Source organism: Scleropages formosus, chromosome 5, assembly GCF_900964775.1.
Source record: "Scleropages formosus chromosome 5, fSclFor1.1, whole genome shotgun sequence".
NCBI lineage: Eukaryota > Metazoa > Chordata > Actinopteri > Osteoglossiformes > Osteoglossidae > Scleropages > Scleropages formosus.
Genome location: NC_041810.1, coordinates 7,991,824 through 8,004,678, shown reverse-complemented (window position 1 = coordinate 8,004,678; position 12,855 = coordinate 7,991,824). Strand labels below are relative to the sequence as shown.

At 41.8% G+C, this 12,855-nt stretch overlaps 1 pseudogene; it reads left to right on the top strand.

Moving 5' to 3' along the window:
• Positions 1–4,899: 4,899 nt before the first annotated feature.
• LOC114910542 (myosin heavy chain, fast skeletal muscle-like) lies at positions 4,900–12,620 on the top strand (annotated as a pseudogene).
• The last annotated feature ends 235 nt before the right edge of the window (positions 12,621–12,855 follow it).

Genomic DNA, 12,855 nt, shown 5'->3' with positions numbered 1-12,855 from the left:
CAAACATGCATACCATGTTACTGGACTTGCAAACATATTGTGACGACTCGCATTACTACGTGTTTGGGCGCGAAGATTTGTTTCTTGTACATAGTTCTATTATGGGTAAATTGTGAAATGTTGGCAAGCAACCACTGGGGGCACTTCTGGAGGAAATAATGGGGTGACTGTGTTTGCCAGCGTGTAGGGAGAGAGCCTGGGGGTGCTAAGCAGGCTGGGAAGGCCGGCTAGACGTGCAGGTCCTGGAGGAAACGGGGTTCTCGGACAGAGCAGCTTTTCCAACACTTGTCTCGTAGCCATATGCCAGCTCACAAGAAATTCTGAAATCATGTGACTTTATAGTGAGACTATATCATAGCGTGAAACACCTATGAGGTGGAACCCCTCTTACAACCTTCAGTCCACCCGGACAAAATTTTGTGTCAGATGGACCAATCACCATCCAAGTGAGGCTATGTTATTCTGACAGTATATACATTTATTTAATTGTCACCTAACACTTTTCTAGTAAGGTCTGGGCATCTGCACTTCCTCCACATAGGCCTTGGGATTGCGCCATAGATCTTCTGCCAAGTACAGTAGTCCCTATGGGAAGGATAATTCTCTCTCTCATAACGATACAGGCATATATCACTGAAGCACTAAGCTTAGAGATAATTTCTCCACCCATGTCCCCAGCCACTGCAGGCTTCTACTTCACAGACAAAAAAATGGTGGGTAATGGCCATGTATTGATTATTGAATGCAATAACAGCAAGACACCTTCATCCTTGCCTCTCATCACATCCACCTTAGAACAAGTCAATGGAGGAAAGTACTTCACAAAATTGTGCCTCAGAAATGTGCATAATTTAATCTATATTTCATAGGGGGATGAATGAAACATTTTAATGGGCCATTATGAAAACCTTGTCATGCATTCTGGCTTGCTTAATGCACCTTCTGTACTTCACACATTTGTAAATTAAGTAATCAAAGAGATTTTTATATTTATTTCCTTCATGTGTGATTTCAGTCTTTGCAGTTTGTGCCTAGTTTCCCACACACACACACACACACACACACACACGCACACGCACACGCACACGCACACGCACAGACACACACACACACACTGGCTGAAGCCGCTCGTCCCGAGTGGGGTCGCGGCGAACCAGAGCCTAACCCGGCAACACAGGGCATGGGGCTGGAGGGGCCAGAGGGGACACACCCAGGACGGGACGCCAGTCCATTGCAAGGGACCCCAAGCGGGACTCGAACCTCCGACCCACCAAAGAGCAGGACTTGGCCAAACCCTCTGCGCCCCCTCATTACGTTTACATTTACATTTATTCATTTAGCAGACGTTTTTCTCTAACGCGACATCCATCTCAGAGAAAATACAATTTGTGCATTACATTAGGAGAAAGAGACTTAGTTGCGGACATGTGATTCTTAAGTAAACCTAGTAAAGCAAAAGTGTTTCCAACACCACACATCTGAAGGTCATACTGCACATTTGCTAATGATTTGGGCTTCAGCAGGACCTGGATGACTTGCCATTGATAAAGAAACAACAGATTCTGCTCTATGTCAGACAATTCCATAGCAGAATGTTATGCTCATGTATGAAGTGAATTTAACTGGAGGGAAGGAATGTCTCAAGTGACTCAGCATTTAACACACACACACACACACACACATTTTCAGAACCGCTTGTCCCATACGGGGTCACGGGGAACCGGAGCCAACCCGGTAACACAGGGCGTAAGGCCAGAGGGGGAGGGGACACACCCAGGACGGGACGCCAGTCCGCCACAAGACACCCCAAGCGGGACTCGAACCCCAGACCCACCGGAGAGCAGGACTGTGGTCCAACCCACTGCGCCACCGCGCCCCCCAGCATTTAACATTCTCAGAATATTTCCACACGGAGTTGCAGAAATCAGTAGCCAGTCTCAGGAAGGGCACATATTCTGGGTACTGGCAACCATGGATGGGATGCAACTCACCACACAACTCTTTCACTCATGCATGCATGCATGCAAGGTGCCAAGTCAAACCTGACTCGTAGCGACCACTCGCGTGGGTTTCAAGGCAAGTCAAGGGAGGAACAGAGGTGGGTTGCCAGGTCCTTCCCTCTGCATGTTGGGAGAGGTAAATGCAGGGAAAAACACAGAGCCTCCGCGCAACCCAAGCAGGACTCGAACCCCACACCCACCACACAGCGAGGCACCGGTCAAACCTGCCGCACCACCACAGCCCCCTACGCATACATACGCAGACTTAAAAACATTTTGCCACCAATTAACTTAAATTTACTGGAAGGAAATCAGGAGAAATCCATGAAAACACAACAAGAACGAGCAAATGCACAAGCATAACTGGGCTCATATGCAACCGTGCCATGTGTACAGCACATTTCAAAATATTTCAAAAGGACAAGCACAAGTCAAAATGACTAAATTAGTAAGTAAAATTGAAAATCAATAAATGAAGATAAAATTACTTAAAATTTCTGATGAAGTTTTACTTTCAAATATCAGTGCAGGTAACATTTAGGATTCAATACTTCAGCTGTCTCACACATATATATGTACGCTACAAATATTTATTTAAAAAAAGACTAGATAACAAGAAATTAAAATGTTGACTTTAAACTGTTCAACTGACAATTCATAAAGAATAAATAAGTGACTTACTTTTAAATATGATGTTCTTCCAAACCTAGAGCTCAGAAACATCTGCTCAGGGAAGGAGCCTCAAGTCCAGCTGGATATCAAAGGATGTTTGAGATCAGCTTCACAATAAGACTCTAAGCAATGTGTGACAAATAGCAAAGCTCTGAGAGAGGAGCTGAGCAAGCAGCTATTTTTGCATTTACTCCAAATAAGAACACAGTCTTAAGGTTAAGATATCAAGTGTCAAATTTTATTGAATGTATGACCCAGTATCTATCACATAAGCAAACCCTTTAGAATTTTTTTTTACAGCCCAGTCCTCTTTATCCAGTATCATATAACTTTCCCATGGAAAATCCTGTTACTAAATATTGTGGCTTGGAGTAAAATTGTATAACGTGATCCCTTGATCCCTTGTTGAGTACAGATAAAGCACTTGAGGATAATACTTGTAACCTTGAAAGTTTTCCTCCAAGGTTAACTGGCTCTGTTTAAAAAAAAAAACGGTCTCTGCTTCAACAGTAGAATTCAGGAGGAATATTTATACAAGTCTCTGCGGTTAACTGTTTAAAGCATTGGGGTCTTTCATGAAACTGCCTCAACTAGAGAAGTCAACAGGAATTTTTAAACGTCTCAGTTTAACTGATGTCAGCTGTATTCTTTTGTCCACATCAGTCAAGAGACATAAGAATGGATGGCAAGGCAAACCTTCACAATGTCTCCAGGAAATGCTTCAAGAGATCACGAAATACTTGTGGCATGAATGCAAAACAAGTTATTCACAGCTTTTTGATGCCAAACATTTTAAAATTCATAAGAAAAGAATACTGTTAAATATTTACATGTACATAAAGACTATCTGACTCACAGCCTTGGCATTACATTATATTTCAGTCTCTTCACACTTTTTGTGCTAATTTCAGACACACATCTGTACAGGTAGTTGAACACAAAACAAAAACAGTAAAACAAACTCAGTCCAGAGCTACACAAAGACAACATGGATCGTTCATTGACATCACACACTAGAACTGTTCACTGTCCCATAATCACGCTTTCAATCCACTACGGTCTGATAAAGATGTTAAATATTTAAACAACTGATTCTCCTGACAGTTAATCTTACAGACAACCTGTATTTAATGTGAATGTGGGACCATAGAAAAATGCTCAAAATACCTTTGACAAGACAAACCCTCATGGACTGGACCTCTGTTGTGCTGGAGGATCATGAAATGCTGATGATATCTCAGAATGGCAGGATATGGATCTGTTTTACCTCCAGTCTCTATCTATGTGCTAAGAGGCTCCAGGGTATGGAAAAGAAGACCATCCAACACTATTACAGAACTGGCAAAGCATTGTACTGCTGGAAACAGCCATTCGCGGTGTAGAGTTACTTATGATCCACCCATGCGCACATGTCCATTTGTTGAGAACACAGTGAAGGACAAGTTCCCAAACCAAACCAAACTCTAACACATTTAGTCCTGTGAAGTCTGCAAATGGGCAAAATCATGCCTTTTATTAGCATTTCTTGTAAATACAGCTATGGACACACCTTTCAAATCATGAAATTGTGGTATACTGTGACAACATTGTATAGTTACGTATATGTAATAAGTTTACATATATAACGGCATTAGGTCCGGTCATGATAAGTGAATATATGAAGTGATGGTCATCAGGAATTCAGTATCTCTTGCGTGAAAACTATTTATTATAAATCCAATAAACTCAGAAATGATTAAAAAAAAAAAGAGTGCATGATCTGGTTGCTAGAGGAAATTATACTTATGTATGCTTATTTGTCCATAAAATTTAGACCAATCCAAGTTTTAACTGACTCAAGGTGACAAAATGAATACTATCGACTACAGTTTCACATCTCAGGGAGAAACAGGACGACTGAAAGTGCCGTAACATTGATGCAAATTTCCATAGCAGGCTCCTTTTTTGTGCAACAAATCATTAAACCAGGACAGATAATTCCTACAACTCCTCATAGAAACAATGTAACTTATGTTGGTAAAATCTGAGCAAGGCATGTCAAGTGAATAAGTTAGGCAAATTAGAAGGAGTTTTTGACTAAAATTTCCGAAGCACTCACAAACAAATCATCTGATAAAAATACTATCACACGGGCTTAACTTAATAGGTTACAGAGCACGGATACATGACCAAATATAGGAGGTGGTTTCTGCTGAGGGAGGTGAAATCTCTCTATAAAAGTAAGTGCCACAGAGAACGCAAAGGTTCACAGTCACACAGGAAAGGTGAGTGAGTTACGTTTCTTCGGGTTGTGTCAGAACTGGAATGCAACAATATGTTCCTACCTATTTCCTATGGGTATTGTTCACATTAAATCTGATAATTAAAATCTTCCAAACAGCATTGTTCAAACTGAAGAGTACAACATAAGACACTACATTCAGTTATTTTAAAAAAGATTTCATTGACTTAGTTTAAAAATATTTTCTTGCCTCTCATTTTCAGCATCCAGATCGACAAGTTTTCACTTTTCTCTGTAGGTGTAAAAAGAGGTAAATCCTTACTGAATGCAACAGTTTTTATTGCAAAGCAAAATGCAATTTATCATTAAAATCTATTATCAAAAAAGAAAAACAAGGCAAAGAAAGCAGTGGATTTAAAAAACACATTGGCACATTTTCACTGAAAAACCATGGTTAACATTATTAATACATCAGCGGTTTTACCCTCAATCCCCAGTGAAGAGCCACCATGAGTACGGACGCGGAGATGCAGTGTTTTGGCCCGGCGGCTGTTTACCTCCGGAAGCCAGAGAGAGAGAGGATTGAGGCCCAGAACAAGCCCTTCGATGCCAAAACAGCCTATTTTGTGGCTGAGCCCAAGGAGATGTACGTCAAAGGTACACTTGCGAGCAGAGAGGGCGGCAAAGCAACCGTTAAGACCGAGGATGGGAAAGTAAGTAGAACTGTACAACCTGACTCAGAGCTGTATGTTGCACGGTAAAGTGTTTGCAATCAAGGCTAAAATTCATTCACTTGTACTTTTGTCTGTATTGGAGCCATTATACAATTTAATGCTCACAAAAAAGTAGTTCAACTAGAAGAGCCATCGTTTTTTACCAAACTGTTTCAGTCGTTCCTTTGAACCCAACTCCTCATGACTTCCAAGAACTTGAGCATGTTAGTCCTGTCCTGTCTATCAGCAACTCTTCTCTGAGCTCTTCCAAGCACATATTTGTGACATCAGTACTATCTAGCCATCTTAGTCTGTTGTCCCCTTCTTCTGCCTTATCTTAAAATTCATCAAATTGGCCTTCGTGCAAAGTCCTTACATTCCAGGTTTCAGCGCTACAGAGTAGATCTTTGCAACATAAGACTTACCTTACATCTCTCTATACATCAGTTGCTAGCTTCCCTCTTGGCTTTAGAGTCGTCATGTCTTGACATGCATTGCGACTCATGGTTGACCTGTCTATTTCATATCAGTACTACATTGGGCACTTTCTGACCTGAAGGACTTTCCAGTGCCAATTTGAAAATTTTGTTGCACTTGTCAGTAAGAAAAAACTGGAGTGACTGGCAGCTTCCTTCTCCAGTTGACCCATGTTCAATCTGACCTGTCTGCTATAGCCTGCTCGTCTTCAGTGGTCCAACACCATACAGCTCATAGCCTTGCTGAGATATGCAAGCCCCTTCACCAGGATACGATAACATTCCATTAGGGGACTTACACTTTAGACCGGAATTTTAAAAAAGGTGGAAGACGTCACTACAGAGAGTTATAGACTACATTTGATAATTTACCATGTTGACTTTTCACAGACTCTAACTGTTAAGGAGGATGACATCCACCCCATGAACCCCCCAAAGTTTGACAAAATTGAGGACATGGCCATGATGACTCACCTCAATGAACCCGCTGTGCTGTTTAACCTCAAAGAGCGTTATGCAGCATGGATGATCTACGTGAGTTTTTCCATAAATTCAAAACAATCAATGTATATATTAAAGAGTAATACCGAAGAGAGTAATTGTCCATTTGTTCTTTTCCAGACCTACTCTGGGCTGTTCTGCGTCACTGTGAACCCCTACAAGTGGCTCCCAGTGTACGATCCTGCAGTTGTAACTGCCTACAGAGGCAAGAAGAGAGTTGAAGCCCCTCCACACATCTTCTCCATCTCTGATAATGCCTATCAGTTCATGCTCACAGGTAAGAAGAATATAAAATAAAGTATATTACCACATTTCAGATAAATTAAGTGTAGTGTACACACACACACACACAGTTTCAGAACCGCTTGTCCCATACGGGGTCACGGGGAACCGGAGCCTACCCGGCAACACAGGGCGTAAGGCCGGAGGGGGAAAGGGACACACCCAGGACGGGACGCCAGTCCGTGGCAAGGCACCCTAAGCGGGACTCGAACCCCAGACCCACCGGACAGCAGGACCGTGGTCCAACCCACTGCGCCACCGCACCCCCCGTGTAGTGTACAATATTAAACTATTCCTTGTCTATTTATGAAACATTTGAAGGAAACATGCACTACTTTTCCTTACAGATCGTGAAAACCAGTCAATCCTGATTACGTAAGTGTGTGTACCAATAAATTATTTAATATTTGAGGAAAGAAACAAACAATATCACATATATTGTATACACTACACTCACAGCATAAACAAAAGATAAGTCCAATAGCTGTCACTTTTCTCATGTCAGTCAGTGTATGACTGTCCAATACATGTAGGTACAGCTAGAAGGAAGTATCAACTCTTATTTTGTGTATCATAATTTCCATTGATTGTCTCTCTTCATCCTCAGTGGAGAATCTGGTGCAGGAAAGACTGTCAACACCAAACGTGTCATCCAGTACTTTGCGACAATCGCAGTCGCTGGACAAAAGAAAGCGGAGCCTGTGCCTGGAAAAATGCAGGTTAGAGACAGTTATACTACATCTATAACACAGACTTATGTCCAATGACAAAATTATGAATACTGCAATATCTTCTCTCAGGGTTCTCTGGAAGATCAAATCATTGCAGCAAACCCACTGCTGGAGGCGTATGGTAACGCCAAGACTGTGAGGAATGACAACTCCTCTCGCTTCGTAAGTGAGAAACATTAAAACTACTTGCTGCGTCAATATACAGAGTACTTTACAATATAAAACAGTATTACTCTATAACACCCTCTACTTTCAATTAACGTCTAGGGTAAATTCATCAGAATCCATTTCGGAACCACAGGAAAACTGGCTTCCGCTGATATTGAAACTTGTGAGTCTTATTATCCCATATTTTCTTTGCCAGTCATTTATCCGGAGACACCAACAAAATAAATGTAAAACAAAAATTGATTCCTACCAACAGATCTGCTGGAAAAGTCAAGAGTAACTTTCCAGCTGTCAGCTGAGAGAAGCTACCACATCTTCTATCAGCTTATGACTGGCCACAAACAGAGCTGCTCGGTAGGTACTACTCCATGTGAAATTGGAAATCACTTCTTATGTGTCTCCAACGTAGACCCTTTAATGTTTCAACGTTCCTTTTGAAAATATCTACAGAGGCACTTCTCATCACCACCAACCCCTACGACTACCACCTGATCAGCCAAGGCGAGATCACTGTGAAAAGTATCAATGATGTGGAAGAGGTTCATTGCCACAGATGTAAGTAGACCTACAACTGAAGGGGCTTTCTATACTGTCTTTTATCAATGCACAGCTTGTAAAGTGATAGTGTGTTTGAATCACCTAGACTGCCATTGACATCTTGGGCTTTAATGCTGAGGAGAAGATAGGCATTTACAAACTGACTGTGCAGTGATTGCATCATGGGAACATGAAGTTCAAGCAGAAGCAGCGAGGAGGAGCAGGCTGAGCCTGATGGCACTGAGGGGGTAAATAACAAAATAACCCAGACCAAACAGAAATCCACCTAGAATTTAAGAGCAAAACAACACATGTTCTTTGTACTTCAGTGGCAGATAAAATCGCCTACCTCATGGGCACTGAACTCAGCTGACACTTGCTGAAAGCTCTCTGCTACCCCAGAGTGAAGGTCGGAAATGAGTTTGTCACCAAGGGGCAGACTGTACCTCAGGTAGAGAATATCCTGTATATTCACCATGATCTATGTAGCTGTGCCACACACTGATATGTTCAATTAATGTAAAACAAAACACCAAATATTCAGACTTGAAAGACTATGGAAAAACCTTCTGTTCCATTTTGCACAATCAGGTACACAATGCAACTATGGCTCTCTGCAAATCTGTCTATGAGAAAATGTTCTTGTGGATGGCTTGTTTCGCATCAATGAGATGTTGGACACAAGCAGCCGAGACAGTTCTTCATTGGTGTCCTGGACCTTGCTGGATTTGAGATCTTTGAAGTAAGTGCATTTGTACAAAGAGCTTCTATTCTCAAAAATTGGATAGTAGATCATTTCCCCCATTTTGATATTGATTTGTAATTAGTAAAAATCTTCTAATTTCATATTCTCAGTTTACACCTTGGAGCCAGCTGTGTATCAACTTCACAACGAGAAACTGCAACAGTTCTTCAACCACCACATGTTTGTTCTGGAACAAGAGGAGTACAAGAAAGAGGGATTGAGTGGGAGTTTCATTGACTTGGTATGGACTTGGCTGCCTGCCATTGAGCTTATTGAGAAGGTACGTGACATGGCCTTCAACAAGTTATGAAAGAAATCCCATGTTGTCACTCCTCATAAAGCTTTACCGCAAACTTTTCTTTGTTTGACAGCCAATGGGCATCTTCTCCATCCTTGAAGAGGAGTGCAGTTCCCTAAGGTACAGACATTACCTTCAAGAACAAGCTGTATGACCCACATTTGGCAAATCTGCTTGCTTTCCAAAAACCAAGGCCTGTCAAAGCAAACCAGAGGCCCACTTCTCCCTGGTGCCACTATGCCGCACAGTGGACTACAACAGCGTCGGCTGGCTGGACAAGAACAAGGACCCCCTGAACGACTCTGTAGTGCAGCTCTACCAGAAGGCTGCACTCAAACTTCTGGCTCATTTGTACGTGGCTCATGCTGGAGCAGAAGGTACAACTTGTATTTGCTTGTTGTTGATATAATCTGTTTTGTCCAGTTGTAGCTAAATAATACAAAACACATTTAAACCAACTTACAAAGCTTGCAGCCTCTATAAGTAAACAACAACACTTCTTCTTCTGCTTAGAATTCACAAATTTTTGTCCACACTATCTTACCCTGAGGGGTGTGGTGGTGCAGCAGGTTTAGCCTGTGCCTGTTCTCTGATGGGTCTGGGGTTCAAGCCCCGTATGGGGTACCTTGTGACAGACTGGTGTCACGTCCTGGCTGTGTCGCCTCCCCTTCCAGCCCTGCGCCAGGCTCTGGCTCGCTGCAGACAGTCTGTCTGTCTGTCTGTCTCTGTGTGTGTGTGTGTGTGTGTGTGTGTGTGTGTGTGTGTGTGTGTGTGTGTGTGTGTGTGTGTGTGTGTGTGTGTAATTACCCTGACCACATCGAACATTAGCAAATGCAAATAATTATGTAATTCTAACAAAAAATATATTTGTATGAAGAGGCTGGCGGCAAGAAGGGCAAGAAGAAGGGTGGTTCCTTCCAGACTGTGTCTGCTCTCTTCAGGGTAAACTTACATTAATGAGCTTAATTTTTTCAATATTTAATATCTTCGTAACTCCTAATCAGTTGTGTACACAGGTCATAATTACACAAAAACACATCTTACATCCTACAGGAGAACTTGGGCAAGCTCATGACCAACTTAAGAAGCACCCACCCTCACTTCGTACGTTGCTTAATTCCTAATGAGACAAAGACACCAGGTAGGTCCAGCGCTCCTTACCGTAACTGTCTATATAGTTAAACACTAAATTGATTCTACTTCTTTTCCATGTAAACCATTAACAACATCTCCTAGGTCTCATGGAGAACTACCTGGTCATCCACCAGCTCAGGTGTAACGGTGTGCTGGAGGGTATCAGGATCTGCAGAAAGGGATTCCCCAGCAGAATCCTCTACGGTGACTTCAAACAAAGGTGAGGTCTATAGGAGACCAAAACTTACTGAATGTAACTGCTGGCTAAGAATCTGCTAAAAATTCTACAGGAACTGCTTTTCAATTAGGAATACTGAACACAAATTTATCCAAAATCATAAATAGAAATTCTTCTCTTTATCAACCCTCCTACAGATACAAAGTACTGAATGCCAGTGTCATCCCTGAGGGACAGTTCATCGACAACAAGAAGGCTTCAGAGAAACTCTTGGGGTCAATTGATGTGGACCACACTCAGTACAAGTTTGGACACACCAAGGTGAGCCAGTGATGATATTTCCTTGCCCATGTAGATATTGACAGTTTCACTCGCGTTGTTTCACACACGTTTTGCTCAGTGAGAGAGTTTACTGAGTGATACTTAACTTATCTGATGGTAGGTGTTCTTCAAAGCTGGTCTGCTGGGCCAGCTGGAGGAGATGAGAGATGAGAAGTTGGCAACATTGGTCACTATGACTCAGGCATTGTGCCGAGGTTACGTCATGAGGAGGGAGTTTGTGAAGATGATGGAAAGGAGGTATGACCTGCACACAGAAAATTATAAAAATTTAATTTCTGAAGTTTAGCACCTGTTCACAGGCAAAAAAAAAAAAGAAAAAAAACTGAACTTGAATCCACTTGCATCCCTAGTAAAGTGTCACTTGCAAAACTTTACTGAATTGGAAAAACCTCAGATCTATTTTTTCCCCAATTTGATAAGCCATGAAAGGTATATACAGTAGAAAATGTAAACATTTTGTATCTTTATTTAAATATAGGGAGTCCATTTATTCTATCCAATACAACATCCGCTCATTCATGAATGTGAAACACTGGCCATGGATGAAGCTGTACTTCAAGATCAAGCCTCTTCTGAAGAGTGCAGAAGCTGAGAAGGAAATGGCCAACATGAAGGAGGAGTTTGAAAAGACCAAGGAGGAACTAGCTAAAGCTCTGGCTAAGAAGAAGGAGCTTGAGGAGAAAATGGTTTCTCTGCTGCAAGAGAAGAATGACCTGCAGCTTCAAGTGCAAGCGGTAGGACAGCATTCGGATGCAGTCAGCAGTGTTGGCCATAGATTCTCCGCTGATAATGTCACGAGATTAAAAAACGTATTTACACTTAGAAACACTCATTGTTGCCCAATCAATACAATAAACCTTTCAACTTCATTTTCTATTCAGGAAGTGGAAAATCTCTCAGATGCGGAGGAAAGATGTGAAGGCCTGATCAAAAGTAAGATCCAGCTTGAGGCAAAACTCAAAGAGACCACTGAAAGGCTGGAGGACGAGGAGGAAATCAATGCTGAGCTGACAGCCAAGAAGAGGAAACTAGAGGATGAATGTTCTGAGCTGAAGAAGGACATTGATGACTTAGAGTTGACTTTGGCCAAAGTGGAGAAGGAAAAACACGCCACAGAAAATAAGGTTAACATATAATCAATAATCCATAACTACATTTTTACAATTCAGAGTTATTCTAAACAAACACAAAATACTCTATTACAGGTTAAAAACCTGACAGAGGAGATGACTGCCCAGGATGAGGCCATAGCCAAGTTAACCAAGGAGAAGAAAGCCCTCCAAGAGGCACACCAGCAGACCCTAGATGATCTTCAAGCAGAAGAAGACAAAGTCAATACTCTGACCAAAGCCAAGACCAAACTTGAGCAACAAGTGGATGATGTAAGTACCAAACATATACAAAAAACTGTTATTAATTATACATATGCAGTGAGAAGGTATAGAAGCATTCAGCTCCTGTTTTTGTAACAGCTGGAGGGTTCTCTGGAACAAGAGAAGAAGCTACGCATGGACCTTGAGAGAGCCAAGAGGAAGCTCGAGGGAGACCTGAAACTGGCCCAGGAATCCATAATGGATCTGGAGAATGACAAACAGCAGTCAGAGGAGAAGATCAAGAAGTAAGGAAATTTTTAAAGGTTAAAAACGTTTAAAATATCAAAACATTCCTGAACAAAAACCCTCGTAAATCCGCCTGATTTATATCTATAGGAAGGACTTTGAGACAAGCCAGCTTCTTAGCAAAATTGAGGATGAACAATCACTTGGTGCTCAACTACAGAAGAAGATTAAAGAACTCCAGGTATATTCTTCATGTCCTGAAATACAATTTGTGACAATAAAAAATTTTGCATGCTAA